At 41.8% G+C, this 19,008-nt stretch overlaps 1 protein-coding gene and 1 non-coding gene across 2 annotated transcripts in view; one reads left to right on the top strand and one right to left on the bottom strand.

The window, feature by feature from the left end:
• The window catches only part of CLCN5 (Cl-/H+ antiporter 5), a 176,513-nt gene that overhangs the window by 13,327 nt on the left and 144,178 nt on the right, over positions 1 to 19,008 (top strand). The gene's annotated exons all lie outside the window — the stretch shown is intronic.
• On the bottom strand, positions 9,904 to 10,010 carry LOC127485009 (U6 spliceosomal RNA). Its single transcript, XR_007912218.1, has one exon. It is a non-coding gene; the product is annotated as a U6 spliceosomal RNA (small nuclear RNA).

Genomic DNA, 19,008 nt, shown 5'->3' on the forward strand with positions numbered 1-19,008 from the left:
TGTTCTTTTGCTGTCATTCTGTCTCCCTCTTTAACCCTACTGTATTGCATTGCCTCTCCAAGGCTTGGGTATTTTATAATTTTCCGCTAAATACTGATCTTTGCCTACTCTGCTTTATTGCTACTGTGAAAAGTTCAGCTTCTTTTTTTTTTTCTCAAAGAACTGTTCTTTCGTTGGGACTTCTGGGATTATTATTTTTACTTCTTGTCACTTTGTTAGCATTTTTGAAATAAATCCTAGGTTCTTATGTCTTAACCAGAATTATGATTCAGAGCTTCCTGTTTCATGTAAAACTTCTGTGTGGCAGTGGTGGAGGGAGGCGGGACTAAAACATTTCACTGTTGGTGGCAACAAATGTCAGATTCTTTTTCTAATTCTTCCTACCTTCTGTTACACCCTTGGTCTAATCTGTTGTCAGACCAAAGGAGCTGCTGAGGACTTAATAGTATGAGCTAACTACCTTAGTAATGTCACGTTTTGATGCTTTTCAATCCTATACCATTCTGGAATTAGGTGATATTTTCTTGTATTTATTTAGGATTTCTTCTTGCCCAACTACTTATATGGGGAGCATACAGAAACACAGAAATTACAACTTAGAGCAATGTGAAATAAATCCAGGACAGAGATGAAATAGATATTATCAGATGTTATGGATGGAGTATGACTTGGCTCCTCAGACTTCTGCATATGTTTAAACTCTGGTCTTAATGTTGAGAGCTGATGGATTAGGTTTAGAGACTTGATCTAATGAAGATGGCCTGATAGGTGGGTTTAGTGGGAGGTCTTTAGGTTATTGTGGGCCTGCCCTCAGAAGTGAGTTCTGATGAGAAGGTTGGTTATTTAGGCCAAGTTCAGTCTCACTTCTCTCTGCTTCCTGGCTTACCACGTGATTGTTTCTCCATACCCACTCCACCATGGCCAGCCTCTACCAGATGCCAGACTGATGGGGCTACCTGAATCTGAACCGTGAACCTCCAAACTACAAGCCAAGATAAACCTTTTCCCTCCTAAGAATCTCCTCTTGGGAATCTTACTTAGTTAAAGTAACAAAAAGCTGACTAATATTCCAGGCATGTGAGATACTTTGAGCACTGACTTTTTCTTTTCTTCTGCCTACTGCCACTCCCCAAGATAAGCACACCACATTGCATCATGAACATCTTCTGGCCAAAGGAGTGTTGAGAAGTAGAGAATCTCTTGGTGCCATCTATACCAACTCTTCTGGTTCTTCCATCACTCTCCTTTTTATATGGCATGACCGATGACTGCCTGTAACTCAGCACTGAATATTCCCAGATTGAAATCATGATCTTTCTGATTTAGTTTGAGACTGGTGAGTGGCAGGTGGGCAGGGGAGTCTCTGCCATTGAAATTCCCAACTCTGCCAAAGATGTATTTTCCTTGGGTTCTGTGGCCTGATGACAAATGATAACACAGAGCTTCTTCATCTTACATTTCATTGTATTAACTAAGTGTATTGACATGTATGTAGATATGAAAGCCCCAGTTCTGAAAGGCACCATACATTCCCTGCTGTCTACTACCTGCCAGCTTGCCCTTGGTGGCCCAGATCATTTTAGTAGGTGACATCCTTGGGAAATACCTATGAGGGGCCTTCAAAACATTTGTGGAAAATGGAATTAAGAGGTAATTTTATTTTGGTGCAAAAATGTTGAAATACATGCATACTTTTTTCATAATATGCATTTTCTGTGAACTGTTTGGAGACCCCTTGTATCAAAATAAGCTTGCATTTTAATTCCATTTCCCCACACACTTTTGGAAATGCTTTTGTACTTGCCTTTTTTAAAAAAAGATTTATTTATTTGAAAGTGGAGTTACAGAGAGGGAGAGGGAAGAGGGGGAGGAGGGGAGAGAGAGAGAGAAAGAATCTTCCATCTCCTGGTTCACTCCCCAGATGACCATGATGGCCAGGCCAAAGCCTGGAGCTGATAGCTTCTTTCAGGTCTTCCACGTGGGTGTAGGGTCCCAAATAATTGGGCTATACTCTGCTGCTTTCCTAGGAACATTAGCAGGGAGCTGGATCTGAAGTGGAGCAGCCAGGGCATGAACCAGTGTCCATATGGGATTCTGGCATTGCAGGTGGAGGCTTAATCCACTATGCCACAATGCTGGCCCCTTGTATTTACTTTTCAGCCATCAGCTTTTCCTAAAATCACCCCTTCCCTCTGGTAAAATCCTTTCTGTTTCCTCCTCTGTTTTATAGCCCTGAAGGGCATTGGCTAAATTTGTACAGTGCTGTTGTTCTCACAGCTTCTGTACACCAGGCACTGTGTTGGTGGGTGCTGGGGTTAGAGCAGCAAACACAAAGTTGTGATCCCTGCACTCCTAAGCTCTGCAGCCTTGTGAGGGTGTTGGAGCACAAACAGATACAGCCATATTTCCTTATAAATTGTTGGGAGTGCTTGGATAGTGAAGTCCTGTGAAAAAGAATAATAGATGAGGCATAACATATAGGGGCAAGACGGATCTGGGTAGAAGTGACATGTTTATCTGAGACTTGAAAAATGGCTAGGTGTTAACCAGGCAGAGTTGGGGTAAGGGTATCTCAGGTGGAGGAAATGAAGTGGAAACCCTGAGCTGGAAAGAAGTTGGGTTCTTTCCTAGCGTGGTCCCTTGTGACTGGACCGTAGTGAATGAGGTATAAATGGGCACAGGATGAAACAGGAAGAATGGGCTAGGGGCAGGTCACACAGGGCCTTGTAGGCCATGTCACCAAGTGTCCTAACTTGGTAATGTGGAAGCCTTGCAGATAGGTTGGGCAGGGCAGGGTGGCCAGCAAATGAGCAGGGAGTGTCTCATTCATCTTCACATACCAGGGACCTGGCAGACAGTGCCCATTGAGTAGTATGTGCTCGTTGGATCTTTGTTTAATAAGTAGTGACTGCCTTTCCTTACTACCTGAGGAAATGAGATGAGCTATGCTAAGGGACTCTGCAGAATATAAAACATTGGGGCTGGTACTGTGGCACAGTGGGTTAAGCCACCATCTGCAGTGCTGGCATCCCATATGGACACTGGTTCAAGTCATAGCTGCTCCACTTCTGATCTAGCTCCCTGCTAGTGCACCTGGGAAAAGCAGTGGAGGACGTCCCAAGTGCTTGGGCCCCTGCACCCATGTGGGAGACCGGAAGTAGCTTCTGGCTTCAGCCTGTCCACAGAGTTGCATAGATTTGGGGAGTGAACTTGTGAATGGAAGATCTTTGTCTCTCCCTCTCTGGCTGTAACTCTGCCTTTCAAAATAGATCTTAAAAATAAAACATCTTAGACAAATATTATTCTAGAAGTGATTCATTAGATGCTATGCAGTGATGCTTATAGATGTTCAATGTCACTAGGAAACCCACCCCCACCCCTGCTAATTCTCCATTAAACAAGCTCAGTATCTCCATTAGATCATCCTATGACATGAATGTGCTGGTATACCCAGTTCTTACTCCTTCAAAGTGTGTATCCATTGCCAATGCTTTTAACTAATTATGGGTGAGTGGAAACTACGTTGTATCACACCATTATGTAGCACTTCTGGTGTGAGAGATGATTATGGGTAGTGTTGCTCTTTCATCCTAAATTTATTCACTAAATCTTTGAGTCTAAGGAATTCATGATTTAAGAGCTGGATTAATACTGAGGGACAGAACCCTTTGAATTTGCATTTGGATGATGGCAAGGCTCATTACAGCAGTGTGTGGCTGCCACAGTTGTGGTACTTGGTTTTCTCAGCTGTCAAAGTATATAACAAAATGATCAGTGGTTTGCTATTTTTGTGTTAAGTGTCTGGTTCCCTGTTTGAGCTGCAGAAACTTCAGACTTCATGACTGACTTTAAAGCCCACCTCTCTACACTGTTTGGTGAGAGTATAAATTGGTACAGTCCATTGCAGGGACAGCTTGGAAGTCCTTATCAAAGTATAAACTGTTAATACCATTTGTCCTAGTGAATCTGTTCTGAAGAGGAAGTGCCCAGTGATCATTTGTTACAGGTATGGTGGTTGCCTCATTGATACTATCTTTTCATTATTGATGATCTTAATGTCTAGCATGAGAGACTGATTATATGAATTATGGCATATATGCAGTGTGGAATGCTGCCCATTTCATTAGAAGCAATAAAGTTGATCTATATGTAGTGACAGGGAAGGATGTCCAAGATACATTTTTAAGTAGAAAAAGAGGTACAGAATGGTATATATTATAGGACCCCATTTGTTTAACAGAAAGAAAGGAGGTTTTATAGAATAGATATAAGGGCTTGTACCTGTGTATGCTTACATATGCTCAGAAAATTTCTGGAATGATGCTTAAGAAACAGTGCTCAGTTACCTTGGCAAGGCTAGGGTTTTAAATTTTCACTTGATACATCTCTATTGTGTTGACTTATTTACAATACTTATAATACCTTGAAGTAATACAATTTAAATAAAAGCCATACTCCTAGATTCTTTCCTTGATACTATTTATTGATACCAAGAAACAAAATGTTAATGAAAGCAGTTCAAAAAGTTCATGGAAAACAATTAAAACATAGATTTATGTTGGTGCAAGGATGATTTTTTATATTTTTGATAGTATGCATTTTCTATGAAGCTTTCTTTATTATTCATTTTATTTATTTGAGATAGAGACAGAGACAGAGACAGAGACAGAGAGGGCTCCCGTCTGCTAGTTCCCTCTTGGAGCCAGAACACCATCCAGGTCTCCCAAGTGGGTTGCAGAAACCCAATTATTTGAACCACCACCACTATCTCCCAAGGTGTGCCTTCTGCCTTGGCAAGCAGCCGGAGTCAAGAGCTGGAGCTGGGAATTGAACCCAAGCATTCCAATTTGTCATGCAGACTTCTTAACTGATAGGCTAAATGCTCACTCCCAAACTTATTTTTTGATTCCATTTTCCATGAACTTTAAATAAGTTATTTATTTGAGAGGCAGAGAGACAGACATGCAGACATAGAGAGCAAGCTCTGATCTGCTGATTCACTTCTAAAATGTCCTCAGTGGGTGGGAGACGAAAGCCAGACCTGAGAATTCAATCCGGGTCTCTCACATGAATGGCAGGAACCCAATCACTTGAGCCCTCATCACTGCCTCCCAGGATTTGCATTAGCAGGAAGCTAGAAGTCAGGAGCCAGAGGCGATCATTGAATCCAAGCTCTCTGATGCAGGCATTCTAACTGCTAGACTAGATCCTTGCCACCCATGAGTTTTTTGAAGTGTTCTCTCTCTCTCTCTCTCTCTTTTTTAAGATTTATGTATTTTATTTGAAAGTCAGAGTTGGGGGAGGGGAGGGAGAGAAAGGGATCTTCCATCTTCTGGTTCACTCTCCAGATGGCCAGGGCCTGGCCAGGCCAAAGCCAGGAGCTGGGAGCTTCATCTGGGTGTCCCCTGTGGGTGGCAGGGGCCCAAATACTTAGGCCATTCTCTGCTGCTTTCCAAAGGCATTAGCAGGGAGCTTTATTGGAAGTGGAGCAGCCTGGACATGAACTGGCACCCATATGGGATGCTAGAGTTGCAGCTGGTGGCTTTACCTGCTACACCACAATGCTGGCTAAAGTGCTGTCTTAATAGTCGTAGAGGTGAGAGTCAGGTCTAAAGCACACGAGGCTGAGTCTGAGAAAACCAAAGGCCTCTAAAAGCTACCAGGGAATCATCATGACTGGAGGGCTTAGAGGAGAATGTTACTTTGTTAAAATTCAATGCTAAGAAAATAAATAAGATTAAATTGGGTAAGCATTGTGATTTTAATAGTATTTTGATGAAACAATTATAATTATGTTATTAGTTTTAATACCTAAAGACTAAATACTATAGTAATTGTATTCTACAACACAATTTAAAAATTGTCTCAGTGTCTGAAATAATAGCTGTTGTTCTTGTTCAACTTGTTTAACTGTTGTAAGTCAATGCTAGGCTACAATTCCTTTTTAAATTAAAAAAATTGACACATAATAGCTGTACATATTTATGGGGTGCAGTGGGACATTTTCATACATGTATATACTGTATAATGATCAAAATAGGGTAATTGGCATATCTGTCACCTCAAACACTTAGCATTTCTTTGTGTTGGCAGCATTCAAAATCCCCTCTGCTAGTTATTTTGACATATTCAATTAATTGGTATCAATCATATTTATTCTACTGTTGGGCTACCATTTCTTGAGCTTTTTGCTTAAGGGCCTGAGGAAAAATGTAGGTACAGTCTTACGTTTGAAGTACAGAAGATTTAAGTTGCCTACTATTTACATTACATAGTTTTGGTTAAATTAAGTCTTCAAATTCTTCAAGTGCATTTTAGCCCACTCCCCCAAAATAGAGCTTTTACCTATAATACAAGAAGTCAGAGGAATGGCTGAATGTCCTTTACATTTTTTAATTTGAGAAGGAGAGAGGGAGAGAGGGAAGGAGGGAGGGAGAAATGGAGAGAGGGAGGAATGGAGGGAGGGAGGGGGGAAAAGAGGGAGAGGGAGAGGGGGAGAGAGAGAGAGAGAGAGAGAGAGAGAGATACAGATACTGACTCTCTCTTCTGCTGGATTACTCCCCAAATGCCTGCAATGGCAAAGCTGGGTCCAGCCAAAGCTAGGAGCTGGGAACTCATCTCCCATGTGGTTGGCAGGAACCCAATCACTTCATCACCACTGCCCCCCAGGATCTGCAACAGTAGGAAGCTGGAGTCAGGAGCTGGATCTGGGAATCAAACTGAAGTACTCTGATGTAGGACACTGGCATCTTTGACAGGCATCTTAACTGGTAGACCAAATACCTATTTCCTGAAGGTCTTCTTGATTTGTTATAATGAAGATTTCTTTGACCCATTGTGGGGCACTCAGAGATGAGACTCACTACCCTATGTCAACCGACCCCAGTTCTCTAATATTTGAAATAATATCCAGGAGATAGAAGGTAGAAAGCTTAACAATGGATTAAGAGGCAAGATAAGTTATACTCTAGGATATTAAGAGAGAAATGTGGGGCCGGCACCATGGCTCACTAGGCTAATCCTCCGCCTTGCGGCGCCGGCACACCGGGTTCTAGTCCCAGTCGGTGCGCCGGTTCTGTCCCGGTGCCCCTCTTCCAGGCCAGCTCTCTGCTGTGGCCAGGGAGTGCAGTGGAGGATGGCGCAAGTGCTTGGGCCCTGCACCCCATGGGAGACCAGGGTAAGTACCTGGCTCCTGCCATCGGATCAGCGCGGTGCGCTGGCCGCAGCGCGCCGGCCGCGGCGGCCACTGGAGGGTGAACCAATGGCAAAGGAAGACCTTTCTCTCTGTCTCTCTCTCTCACTGTCCACTCTGCCTGTCAAAAATTAAAAAAAAAAGAGAGAAATGTGTAGAATCAAGGCAAGTGGGAATGATTGGAGTGATGGAACAATTGTGAGACCAGAGAAAGGCGAAATGATTTCAAGCTTAGATGGGAATAGAAAGACTGGCACCATGAATAGTGCAACTTTTGAGAGCTTTTTCTGGCTGTGGGAAACAAAGAACACTAGGAGCTCCTTGGAGTGTGATTTGGAATTATGCATAGAGAACCTGGAGGGAAGATCCTTGCAGAAGCTCTTTAGAAATGGCCCCAGCTTAGACATGACATGAAAGATGGAGGAATTGAGAGGAGAAACCAGACATCCTAGAAAAACAGAAAAGACCCTGAGCTGTGAGTGGGCTGGATTTTGTGTGTGCTGAGAACCTGTACGTGACTGCCCTTTAAGAGAGTATATGGCTAAGATTTTTCATTCCACAGTATTCTGATTTGACTAAGGTCGAAAAAGAGAAGAGAACAAATAATATTAACTATCATTTATTGACTACTTACAATGTGTTTCTTTCAGTCCTTTACATTGTTTTGTTTATTTATTTTTCACAGTGACCATACAGGAGGTAGGAGCTGAGGCCTAAAGTAGTTGAGGACTATTCCAAGATCATACAGTTATTTTGTTAGATCCTGGTTCTAGAACCTGTGCTATTAGCCTGTATTCCTCCGATCATCTACCGCCACCTCAAAACAATCAGGGTGGTGAGCACTTGTGAAAGAGGGAAATTTCTATTAGAATTGTTGTGTACTCTTGTGATCCCAATGAGCAAGTGAAATGATTTCAAAGGAGTATGAAAGCAAAAGGCTTGAATAAATAGCCTGCAAAGAAGTAAAATAATTCTGTGGCCAGCATTCTGTATTCTTTCCAAACTTATGTAATTAAGTGAGTATCTTCAGTGTGGAAGACATTCCTAGGTATCATGTTGTAAGACTAAGAAGACTCAAAAATAGACACTGTGCTTCCAAAGGCTAGTCTCTGAGGTAGTTCAAATCTATGCACAACTAACCATGACCCAAGCTAGTGTTAGAGACATGTCCAAAGAACATTATGGAATACCACAGGAGTTAGATGAAGGTGAAGAGGTGGCATTGGAGGTAGAACAGGTAGTGTGCCTGGATTATTCTATAGTTGGAGCTGTTAGAGATATGATTTTAACCAGCAAACTATCAGATTCATTTGAGGGAACAAGAAAAGCAAATGACACATGAAGCTTATTAGATTTATATGCATTGTCTCATTAAATCTTTGTAATAATCCTTTGTTGACCAAATGATTTATTGTCAAAACCAGGATACTTTTGACAGTGGAGTGCTGATTAAATTGAGTAGGCATAAACAGAGATTGACACAGGAAAACCAGGACTTATGAGGCAGTTGGTATTATTTCCATTTAATACATGAGAAAAATAAGACACCCCACCACACTTTAAAGCACTAGGACATGGTGATGTTGGAACTTGAATCCTTCTCTGGCTGTAAAACTAAGAGATCTGAACTTCATTCTGTACACGATGGGGTGCAATCCAAGGGCTTTGTGCAGAAATCTGTCACAGTTAGAGCTATGTAGGACAGATGGAAGGAGAGACTGGAATGGGGGAGATGAGTTGAGAGATAGCTGAAAAAAGTTCAGATGGAACATTATAAGGTCATACATGTGAGATGTTGACTTTGGGGATTTAAAGGAAGGGATGTGTGTGAGAGATATCACAGAGGAAGAAATGACAGAGTTTGACTAGTGGTCAGCTTTGGAGGGAGAAGAAGTGGAAACATGATGCAAGATTTCAAATTATTTTAGTGAAAATATGATAACCAAAGGAAGTCACTGCGATCTAGAAAGTGAACATAATATTTTCTTAGCCTACTAGATTAAGAGAAAGTCTGCTTGCAATAAGTTCACTTACTGACTTGTAACCATGAACAAATTATTTAACACTTCTTGGCCCAATTTTACTCACTTGTAAAATGTGATGTTACCTGTCATTACAAAAGGCCAGAAACTAGCACAGATTTTCTGAAAAGTTTTTAACCTCCACAGTTTTGAAATTTGAGTATTCATGCTCAGTAACATGAAATTGAATCCTAGTGTTGAAAGCACTCACTTTCATATCATATTGTAAAAAATTGTAAAATTAACAATGACATATTATCTCCCTCTTCTGGATTCCTGCTTTCTGTTATCATAGCCTTTAACTAGTTGCCAGGTGAATTATAAAGTTGGCTTTATAACATCTTGTCTATGGTTGTCTTAAATTGTTATTTAAACTCTTTATTATGATTTAAATTTTTGGTATGCTTATCTCAGCTCCCCAGATAGAATGGAAGATATTTGAGAAACAAGAACATCACTTATTTCCCTTTATTTCTCCTGGCACTTTAAATAGGGATACTGATTAACTTGTTGATTTGCTTTGACCAGTCTCATCTGCAATGAGATTTTTGTGTGTTATACTCTGTTAATATGGTCTCAAGTAGTAGTGGGTTTTTTATAACTAAGTCATACTATGAGCTCTTAATGAACCCAAGGCCACTTCTTTTTCCAAGTGTCTGAAGTTCTATCTCTCTCTCTCTCAATTAATTAAAAAATATGAAGTGTTTCACAAATGTGCATTTCACCCTTATGAAAAGGCCATGCTAATCTTCTTTGTGTCTTTCCAATTTTAATATGTGTGCTGCTGAGGTGAGCACTCTTCCAATTTTTTAAAGAATACTTCTATATCTTTACTTAAACATTAATGTAGTTTTTTATTTCTTATTTATTTTGTTAGTTTTAGCACTATTATCATATGTATTTCATAAATATCATATCCATGCAATTAATAAAATATTGCTTGGTGTATTAATTTTCTGTAACTACATAATAAATTACCATAAGCCTACTTGTTCAAAATAACATGCATTTATTATTTCAGTTTCTGTGGTTCAGGAGTCTCCTAGCTCAGCTGGGTCTTCTGCTCAAGGTCTCACAGGCTGCAGGCAAGTATTGACTGGGCCTGTGGTCTCATCTCAGGATTCTTTTCCAAGTTTATATGGTTGTTGGTAGAATTCAATTTTGTGGTTATAGGACTGAGGCCCTCAGATCTTAGGGGCTGTGTGACGTTCTCTCCCATGTGGCTCTCTCTGAAGGCAGTTCATATCATAGCAGTTTGCTCCTTCAAGGCAGCAAGGAATAAAGTCTCTCTCTCATAATAGTAGGGAGGAATCACATATATATGGATGATATAGACACACATACCCTTAGTCACTGAATGGATAGCCCATTATGCTTGTCATACATATTCTCCTGGCTGGAATCCAGTCATAGTTCCCACCTACACTCAGTAAAAGGGTATTTGAGGTGGGCATTATTAGGGGTTGCCTTACAGTCTATCTGCTACATGTGGCATAGATGTGAATTGGGCTGATTGAAGACTTCCCGGCCGGCGCGGCTCACTAGGCTAATCCTCCGCCTTGCGGCGCCGGCACACCGGGTTCTAGTCCCGGTCGGGGCGCTGGATTCTGTCCTGGTTGCCCCTCTTCCAGGCCAGCTCTCTGCTGTGGCCAGGGAGTGCAATGGAGGATGACGCAAGTAATTGGGCCCTGCACCCTGTGGGTGAACAAGATGATTTCAGTTTGGGTGCCTCTCAGATAGCCAAGTAGAAATGAACGTATCTCCTGGGCCTGGGGTTTAGGAGCAGGTCTGGGCTGGAATAGAGATGGTAAATGGAGCCTTGGGTATGGTAAATTTTGAGAGAGGGGGAGGGTGCCAAGGGTAGAATTGTGGGGAAATCCAGGTACTGTGGCTGAGGGATTCCCCTGATCTCCTAATGCAACAACCCCTGCCCCCCACCCCCCATAAAAGGAAACAAATTATTAAGCCTCAGGGGAAAATGACCATGTTTTTTGTCTGCTTCTGCCATCAGCCCCATCTCTTCCGCCATCTCTTCCTGTGTGTTCCATGTATGGCCAATCCATTTTTCCCTATTTGCTTCTGTTGTCTTCCTTTCCTCTCCACTGGACGCACTCGTGGGACCATAAACACATTTTTGTCTTCCTTTGTTGTGCTATTTCACTCCCAGTACCTGTCAAACCAGCCACTTAGCGTTTCTGGGCCTCAGTTGCCTCAAATATTGAGTAGTGTGATTTAGGGAGAAGATTAAGATCTTTAAGGACCCCTTTAAGACTTAAATTCTGTTCTGCCATCTTATTTCTCTCCCTTTTTCCATGTTTGGTTCTGTTGGCTGTCTAGTTCCTTTTTGAAACTCCCCTCCCTTGGCTACTTCTCTTTTCTGCCTGACTCTCCTACTGCTTTTCTATTACTTTTGCTTCCTTCTGCTCCTTGTCCGTATTTAGTGGCACCAATTTCTTTGCATTTTTTTTTCTTTTTGGACACTCTGCCTCCGAGATTACATATACTCTTCTGACATTTCCACATTTTTTAAATCATAGAAGTAATATATGCATGTTCATCTTCAGAAAATGTTATAGAAGTATCTAGAGTAAAACTTGTAATTGCTCCTTCAACCTTCCTCCTGACCACGATCAGATTGGCATCATTTCTTCCAGGTGTTAGGTCCCAAGTCTATAAATGTAGCTGTATACACTAGTTTTCATCTAGAGCTGTGATCAGATACTCGTACTCCATGCTCCACCAGCACCATATCAGATGAGCTAGCTCAATGACAATGGACATGTGTTTTTTTTTTTTTTCTGTTATTCTTACTATCCTGTGGTTCTTTCATGTCTTACATTTATTTCTTTTTTTGTGACTCTGTAGCATTAAAGACCAGCTATTCTGTATATGTTTCATTGATTCTATTTTATGTCTGATCAGCTCTCATTAGTACTCCCTGCATGATTGAGTGTAGAACCAGTCATTGGGAACCAGAATAGGTGAGCAGTCTGGTGGGTAACAGGAAGAGTGGACACATAATGGGGGAGAGTTGGCTGGTAGAGGGTAGTACATTGAAAACTCTGATCAGTAAATTAAAGCCAGGGTGTTAACATTCAAGAGATATATCATGGGATCTAAAACAAATCTTAATGTTAAATATTGGCTACTAAAATCAGCCATTTTGGTGAAAACATTGTTTTGGTTCTGAAAAAGACACATGGATAGGCTCTGTAATATGAGGGGTCATTTTGCTAAAGTATATTCACTATATGTGTGTTAAATACAAAGTAACTAGAAAAGGTATGCCTTTTGAGAATATAGGTTACCAATGAGAACTGATCATTGTGTGTCGTATTAATGAGTATGTGTCATAAGTAATGACACTGAAAATTGCAGGCCTCTGAATAAGCTCAGTTCCAAAAGACTTTAGGGTGGCCATGGCAGAAGATCCATAGTAGTGGTCCTCAGCTGGGGGCAATTTTTCCCTTATGGGGATATTTGGCTAGAGCTATAGATATTTTTGGTTATTAGAATGTGGGGACATTGGGGTAGGGCAGGAAATCCATGGAGATAGTCATTGATGTCCTTTGTGCTTATCTAATTCCCTGTATTTCATAGCCTTGCTACCTAGTTGAAAGCTGCATATGTTAGTTGCTTGGAATTCAATGATACCAGCATAAATATGAGATAGATGAAACTTTTATTTACTTTTCTAGGTGTCTTAGTCATTTGATTGTTTAAATAAATTATCCCTAAACTTTGCCAATGCCCATTTTTCCCAAGGGAAATTTGTTGCCAGACCATTTAAAAAGAGAGAAAAATAAGAATACTAAGACTTGTGATTTTTATCTTTATTTTATATATATATATATATATTTTAGAATATCTGAAATGTTAATCCTTTCTTTACAGGTTACCTAGATCACTTTTGGTTATGAAAACTGTAGAAAGTTATTAATTGCCACACACAAATGCCAGGCAGTAACAGGTGTCAGTTTTCTAGATTCTTGCTTTGCAGGTATCTGAATGTACTGCTCAGGGTCATTTGTGGCAGACTTTAGTCCACAGGTTGCTTTTCCCTAATGACATCTATGATTTTGATTATGCTCACCTTCTCCTTTCCTTTTACCATCAGTTCCATTTTAAAAAGATTTATTTATTTATTTGAGAGGCAGAGTTACAGAGAGAGAGAGAGAGAGAGAGAGAGAGAGAGAAAGAGGTCTTCCATCTGCTGGTTCACTCCCCCAGGCTTGACCAATCTGAAGCCAGGAGCCAGGAACTTCATCCAGGTCTCCCACCTAGGTGGCAGGGGCCCAAGCACTTGGGCCATCTTCCACTGCTTTCCTAGGCCATTAGCAGAGAGCTGGATCTGAAGTGGAGCAGCCAAGATTTGAACTGGCACCCACATGGGGTGCTGGCACCACAGGCAGGGGCTTAACTTACTGTGCCACAGTGTCTTCCCCAACCTGTCCTTTTTCATCAATGTTCAGATGATAGATCTTTGTTTTAAATGTGATCTTGGATGGTTTGAGTAGCTACGCTTCTGGAAAGTCGATCTCAATTCTGAAGGCCCCTTATATGAAGGGCTGTCAGGAACAATAAACCCTTGCCAAGGCCATGAATTAGTTTCATGAACCTAGATATTATGGAAGTTTTTCATTCCACATTTATGGATCTCTTCACATTCCATTGTTATCCCCTACTGGCCACGATTTTGGATCTGGTGCTGCTGCTTTCTTTGAGTTCTTATATTTTAATACCTAGTCATGAATAAGATATGTGATCTTATCTTAAGCTAAGCTATAGCTCAGGAGTTTCAGTAGACTGCCTAAGGTCATGTAATGATTTATTCATAGACCCAAGGCCAGAAATTTGATTCCTTGATTATCAGACCATTGTCCCTTCAATTTGGCTATCACTTCTGTATCTTTTCTGATTTAAGTCAGTCTCCTTTGTAGCACAACCAAATATGAGTGTTTGACAAAAGACTGGATGATCTTGGGTGCTGAGTATTTTGCAAATTTATGGAAGAATATTTGATTTTACCTGTCATCAGAAAAAAAAGGACCAACAGTAATCCAAAATAATGCAGAGTAAAGCATAAGAAGTTATAAATTTTTTACATATTTGCATAGCCAAAATATTATGGCAAATAGGGACAGAGATTGGAAGAAGTACTAAGCTGAAAGGACTGTTAGTATGACACAGCTGGATGGCATTTCTCTAAGCTACCATTTTGAAGAATGTTGTTTTTTGGACTCACTCCCAAATCCATTTGGCTAGCACTTTGGAATTTTAAATGGATAAAAAATATGAATTTCCATTGCTCCCAGCTGCCCTGCCTGGTTTAATAGCCAACTATTTTAAAGACAGAGAGTAGAATGAGCATTGATTTGCTTTATGAACTTGGGAAGTACACTTGGTTTTTTTAGCTTAGTTTTTTCATAAATGGGAGATAATGATGATGATAATGGTAGTTAATATTTATTAAGACCTTACAATTTGCCAGGTACTGTTCTAAGCCCCTTACACATTATGTTATTAAGCCTCAATACAGTTCTGTGAGAATAAGGTAAATACTATTATTAAAATTGAGAAAACTGAGGCAAAGAAAAATTAAGTAACTAGCTTTCACAGCAGATTAGCACCTGGTATGAACTGAGATATACTAGCTATGTAATGTACACACAGGATTTCAAAGACTTAGTATGATAAAACTGTAAAATATCATTTATATTGATTACATGTTGAAATTATAATATTTTTGAATATATTGGATTGAGTAAAATATAGCATTAATTTAACCTATTTTCACTTCTCTTAGTGTGGTATCTAGAAAATGTACAATTACATATATTGCTTGAATTTTTAAATTTCTGTTAGATAACACTGCTCTGGAGAGTTTTATTAAGCTAACTCCACAGGTGGGTGATATCTCACCTTTATATCAGAAACATGAGACTAAAAGCTGTGGAAGTAAAAAAAAATTAAATATATTGGGCTAAAGTTTGCTGCACTATTCCTTAAGTCTCTAAGGTGGACATTAGGCCTGCTGAGTACATTATGAAGATGTGAAGACCAAGGAAGCTATTAAGCCTAGGTATGTTCTAGAGTTTTAGTTCTATATACATCTAGTGAACTGTAAGACTCTGTCGATACTGTGGTTCATATAAAAATCAATGACTTGGGAGCGAGACTTTAGCTTAGTGGTTAAGAGGCCTGCCTTCCACATTGGAGTACCTGAGTTTGATTTCCAGATCTGACTCCTGACCCCAGCTTCCTATAGTGCACACCCTGGGAGGCAGCAGTGGCAGCAGTGATGGCTCAAGTAATTTGGGTCCCTTCCACCTACATGGGAGACCTAATTTGAGTTCCAGCCCCTAGCTTTGGCCCTAGCCTTGCCCCAGCCTTTGCAGGCATTTGATGAGTGAACCAGCAGATGGGAGCATTGTATTTGTCACCTTCTCTCTCTGTCTCTTAAAGAAATAAATGTTTAAAAAAATCAGTAACTTGGATGTTGCTCTCAAAGAATTTGTAATGCAGTATAATAAAAACCTTGTACATACATGACAACACATCAGATCATATATAATTGTGGTAGAAACAAAGGACTTAGGGGCAGGAGTAGTGGTAGAGTAGTTAAGCCACCACTTGGGATGCCTGCATCCTGTATCAGAGTACCAATGAATCCTGGATCCTCTGCCTCTGATCCAGCTCCCTGCTAATGCACCTGGAAAAGTAATAGATAGTGGCCCAAATATTTGATTCCCTGCCACCCACATGGGAGACCTGGATGGAATTCTGGGCTCCTGGCTTCAGCATGACCCAGCCCCAGCTGTTGTAGGCATGTGGGGAATGAACCAGTTGATGGAAGATATTCTCTCTCTCTCTCTCTCTCTCTCACTGCCCCCTCTCTCTCTGTCATTCTGTCTTTCAAATAAATAAATCCTAAAAAAAAATCCAAAAGGTTTAGAATCTTTAAAAGAGTAAGAGGTAATTTGCAGCTAGTGAAGAGGGCAGGTTTAGGAAGCAGATGACATTTGAGCTGGTTGAAGCAAGATGTGAAGAATTTTAATAGAGGTCCCCTCTGTGCTCAAAGGGACATGCAGAACTGTGTGACATGGTTTTCTGTTCAACCAGCAGAAGTTCTCTGTGGCACAAAATGGAGGGAAGTCAGATTCCTTACAACATGGATTTTTAAGGACGTTTTGGGTTTCTGTGCCTTCCTTATTGGACCCCTTTCTTGCAAATACATGGGGGCTTGCAGTCATAGAACAGAGGACTTAACTAAGTCTTTGGATTTCTGAGCTCCCGAATCAGCTAGGCGCAAGTGTTGATTAAGCACGTAGCTCGTGCCTGTGAGTATGTTCTTGGGTATGCAGAGATGGATGGGCAGGCAGATAAATTGTTTTTAAACTGGTTAAGAAGTCCCTATCTTGAAATTTAGATTTAACATAAATTTCATCGTGTCTAATCTCTTAAGGAAATAATTGCAGCTTCCTCCATGGGTGGAGCAAGTAAGGAGACAGAAGGAAGCCAGGAATGTTACTGTAACAGAAGCTTTTTATTTTTTATAAAGATTTATTTATTTGAAAAACAGAGTTACAGAGAGGCAGAGGCAGAGAGAGAGAGACCTTCCATCTGCTGGTTCACTTCCCAAATGGCCACAACGACTGGAGCTGTGCTGATCTGAAGCCAGGAGCCAGGAGCTTCTTCTGGGTCTCCCACATGGGTACAGGAGCCCAAGGACTTGGACCATCTTCTACTGCTTTCCCAGGCCACAGCAGAGAGATTGATCAGAAATGGAGCAGCCAGGACTCAAACCAGTGCCCATATGGGATGCCGGCGCTGCAGGTGGCAGCTTTACCCGCTGCACCACAGCACTGGTCCCCAGAAGCTTGTTTACCTTGAAGTGAGACAAGTGGAGATAAACTACTCCCTTTCCTCCACTGATACTGATACTCCTCTGTGTTCAATTATGGCCTTTCCTTCCAGCCACCAATTGTGAAATTGATTAGGTTGATGTTTTTTTGGAAAGATTTATTCATTTATATTTGAAAGAGAGAGGCCGGCGCCTCGGCTCACTAGGCTAATCCTCCGCCTTGCGGCGCCGGCACACCGGGTTCTAGTCCCAGTCGGGGCGTCGGATTCTGTCCCGGTTGCTCCTCTTCCTGTCCAGCTCTCTGCTGTGGCCTGGGAGTGCAGAGGAGGATGGCCCAAGTCCTTGGGCCCTTCACCCACATGGGAGACCAGGAGAGGCACCTGGCTCCTGCCATCGGATCAGCGTGGTGTGCCAGCTGCAGCGCGCCGGCCGCGGCGGCCATTGGAGGGTGAACCAACGGCAAAGGAAGAGCTTTCTCTCTGTCTCTCTCTCTCACTGTCCACTCTGCCTGTCAAAAAATAAAAAGAGAGAGAGAGAGAGAGAGAGAGAGAGAGAGATCTATTCATTAGTTCACTCCCCAGATGACTACAATGGCCAGGGCTGGGCCAGGCCAAATTCAGGACCAGGAGGTTCATCCAGGTCTTCCATAAGGGTGGCAGGAGCCCAAGCACTCGGGCCATCTTTCACTGCTTTCCCAGGCTCATTTAAAGGGAGCTGTATCAGAAGGGGAGCAGCCAGGAAATGAACTGGTACCCATATGGGATGCCGACACTGCAGGGGTGGCAGCTTTACTCACTATGTCACAGCACTGGACCCATAAACAAAAATTTTAATTCTCCAAATTAAAAAAAATTTTTTTTTTGGACAGGCAGAGTGGACAGTGAGAGAGAGAGAGACAGAGAGAAAGGTCTTCCTTTTTTCCATTAGTTCACCCCCCGCAATGGCCACTGCAGCCGGTGCTCTACAGCCGGCGCACCGCCTTGATCCGAAGCCAGGAGCCAAGTGCTTCCTCCTGGTCTCCCATGCGGGTGCAGGGCCCAAGTACTTGGGCCATCCTCCACTGCACTCCCGGGCCACAGCAGAGAGCTGGACTGGAAGAGGAGCAAGCGGGACAGAATCCGGCGCCCCGACCAGGACTAGAACCCGGTGTGCCGGCGCCACAAGGTGGAGGATTAGCCTAGTGAGCCGCGGCGCTGGCCCAAATTAAAAAATTTTGAGAGGATCATTGTTACTATTCATGTGTATAGCCTTTTGGATCATGTATGAGTGTTTGACTTCACCAGTAAGATGGATTATAACATTTTATAAACTACCTTTTTGTATTTACATTGTGGCTATATTTCTATATTATCAGCTCTTCATCTGTAATAATTTTGACTACCCCATTTTATCGACGTACTACAAGTTATCGAACCAATCCTCTTTTCTTGGACATTTTTTTTCCAGGTGTTCCCTATCATTACCAGTGATACAGTGAACATACTTGTGGTTAAATCAATGTGCCCATACTTAACTGTTTCTTTGTAATATATCAGAAAAAGTCAAATTAGGTAGATAGGAGGGGAAAGATTGATCATTTTATACTCATCAGTAGATTACTGAACTCTTACAAGTCTGGTGTGTTATCATTTGGAAAATACTTGTCAATTTTTCAAGTCTAAAACAACTTTTTGGGGGCCTAGTGCTGGGGCATAGCCGGTAAAGCCATTGCCTGCAGTGCCAGGCATCCCACATGGGTTTCAGTTTGAGTCCCGGCTTCTCCACTTCCGTTCCAGCTCCCTGCTAATGTGCCTGGGAAAGCAGCAGAAGATGGCCCAAGTGCTTGGGCCCCTGCTACCCATGTGGGAGACCCGGATGAAGCTCCTGGCTCTTGGCTTCAGCCTGGCCCAGCACCAGCAGTTGCAACCATTTGGAGAGTGAACCAGTGGATG

The sequence above is a fragment of the Oryctolagus cuniculus genome, chromosome X, assembly GCF_051225735.1.
Source record: "Oryctolagus cuniculus isolate XC-2025 breed Fujian yellow rabbit chromosome X, ASM5122573v1, whole genome shotgun sequence".
Taxonomy (NCBI): Eukaryota; Metazoa; Chordata; class Mammalia; order Lagomorpha; family Leporidae; genus Oryctolagus; species Oryctolagus cuniculus.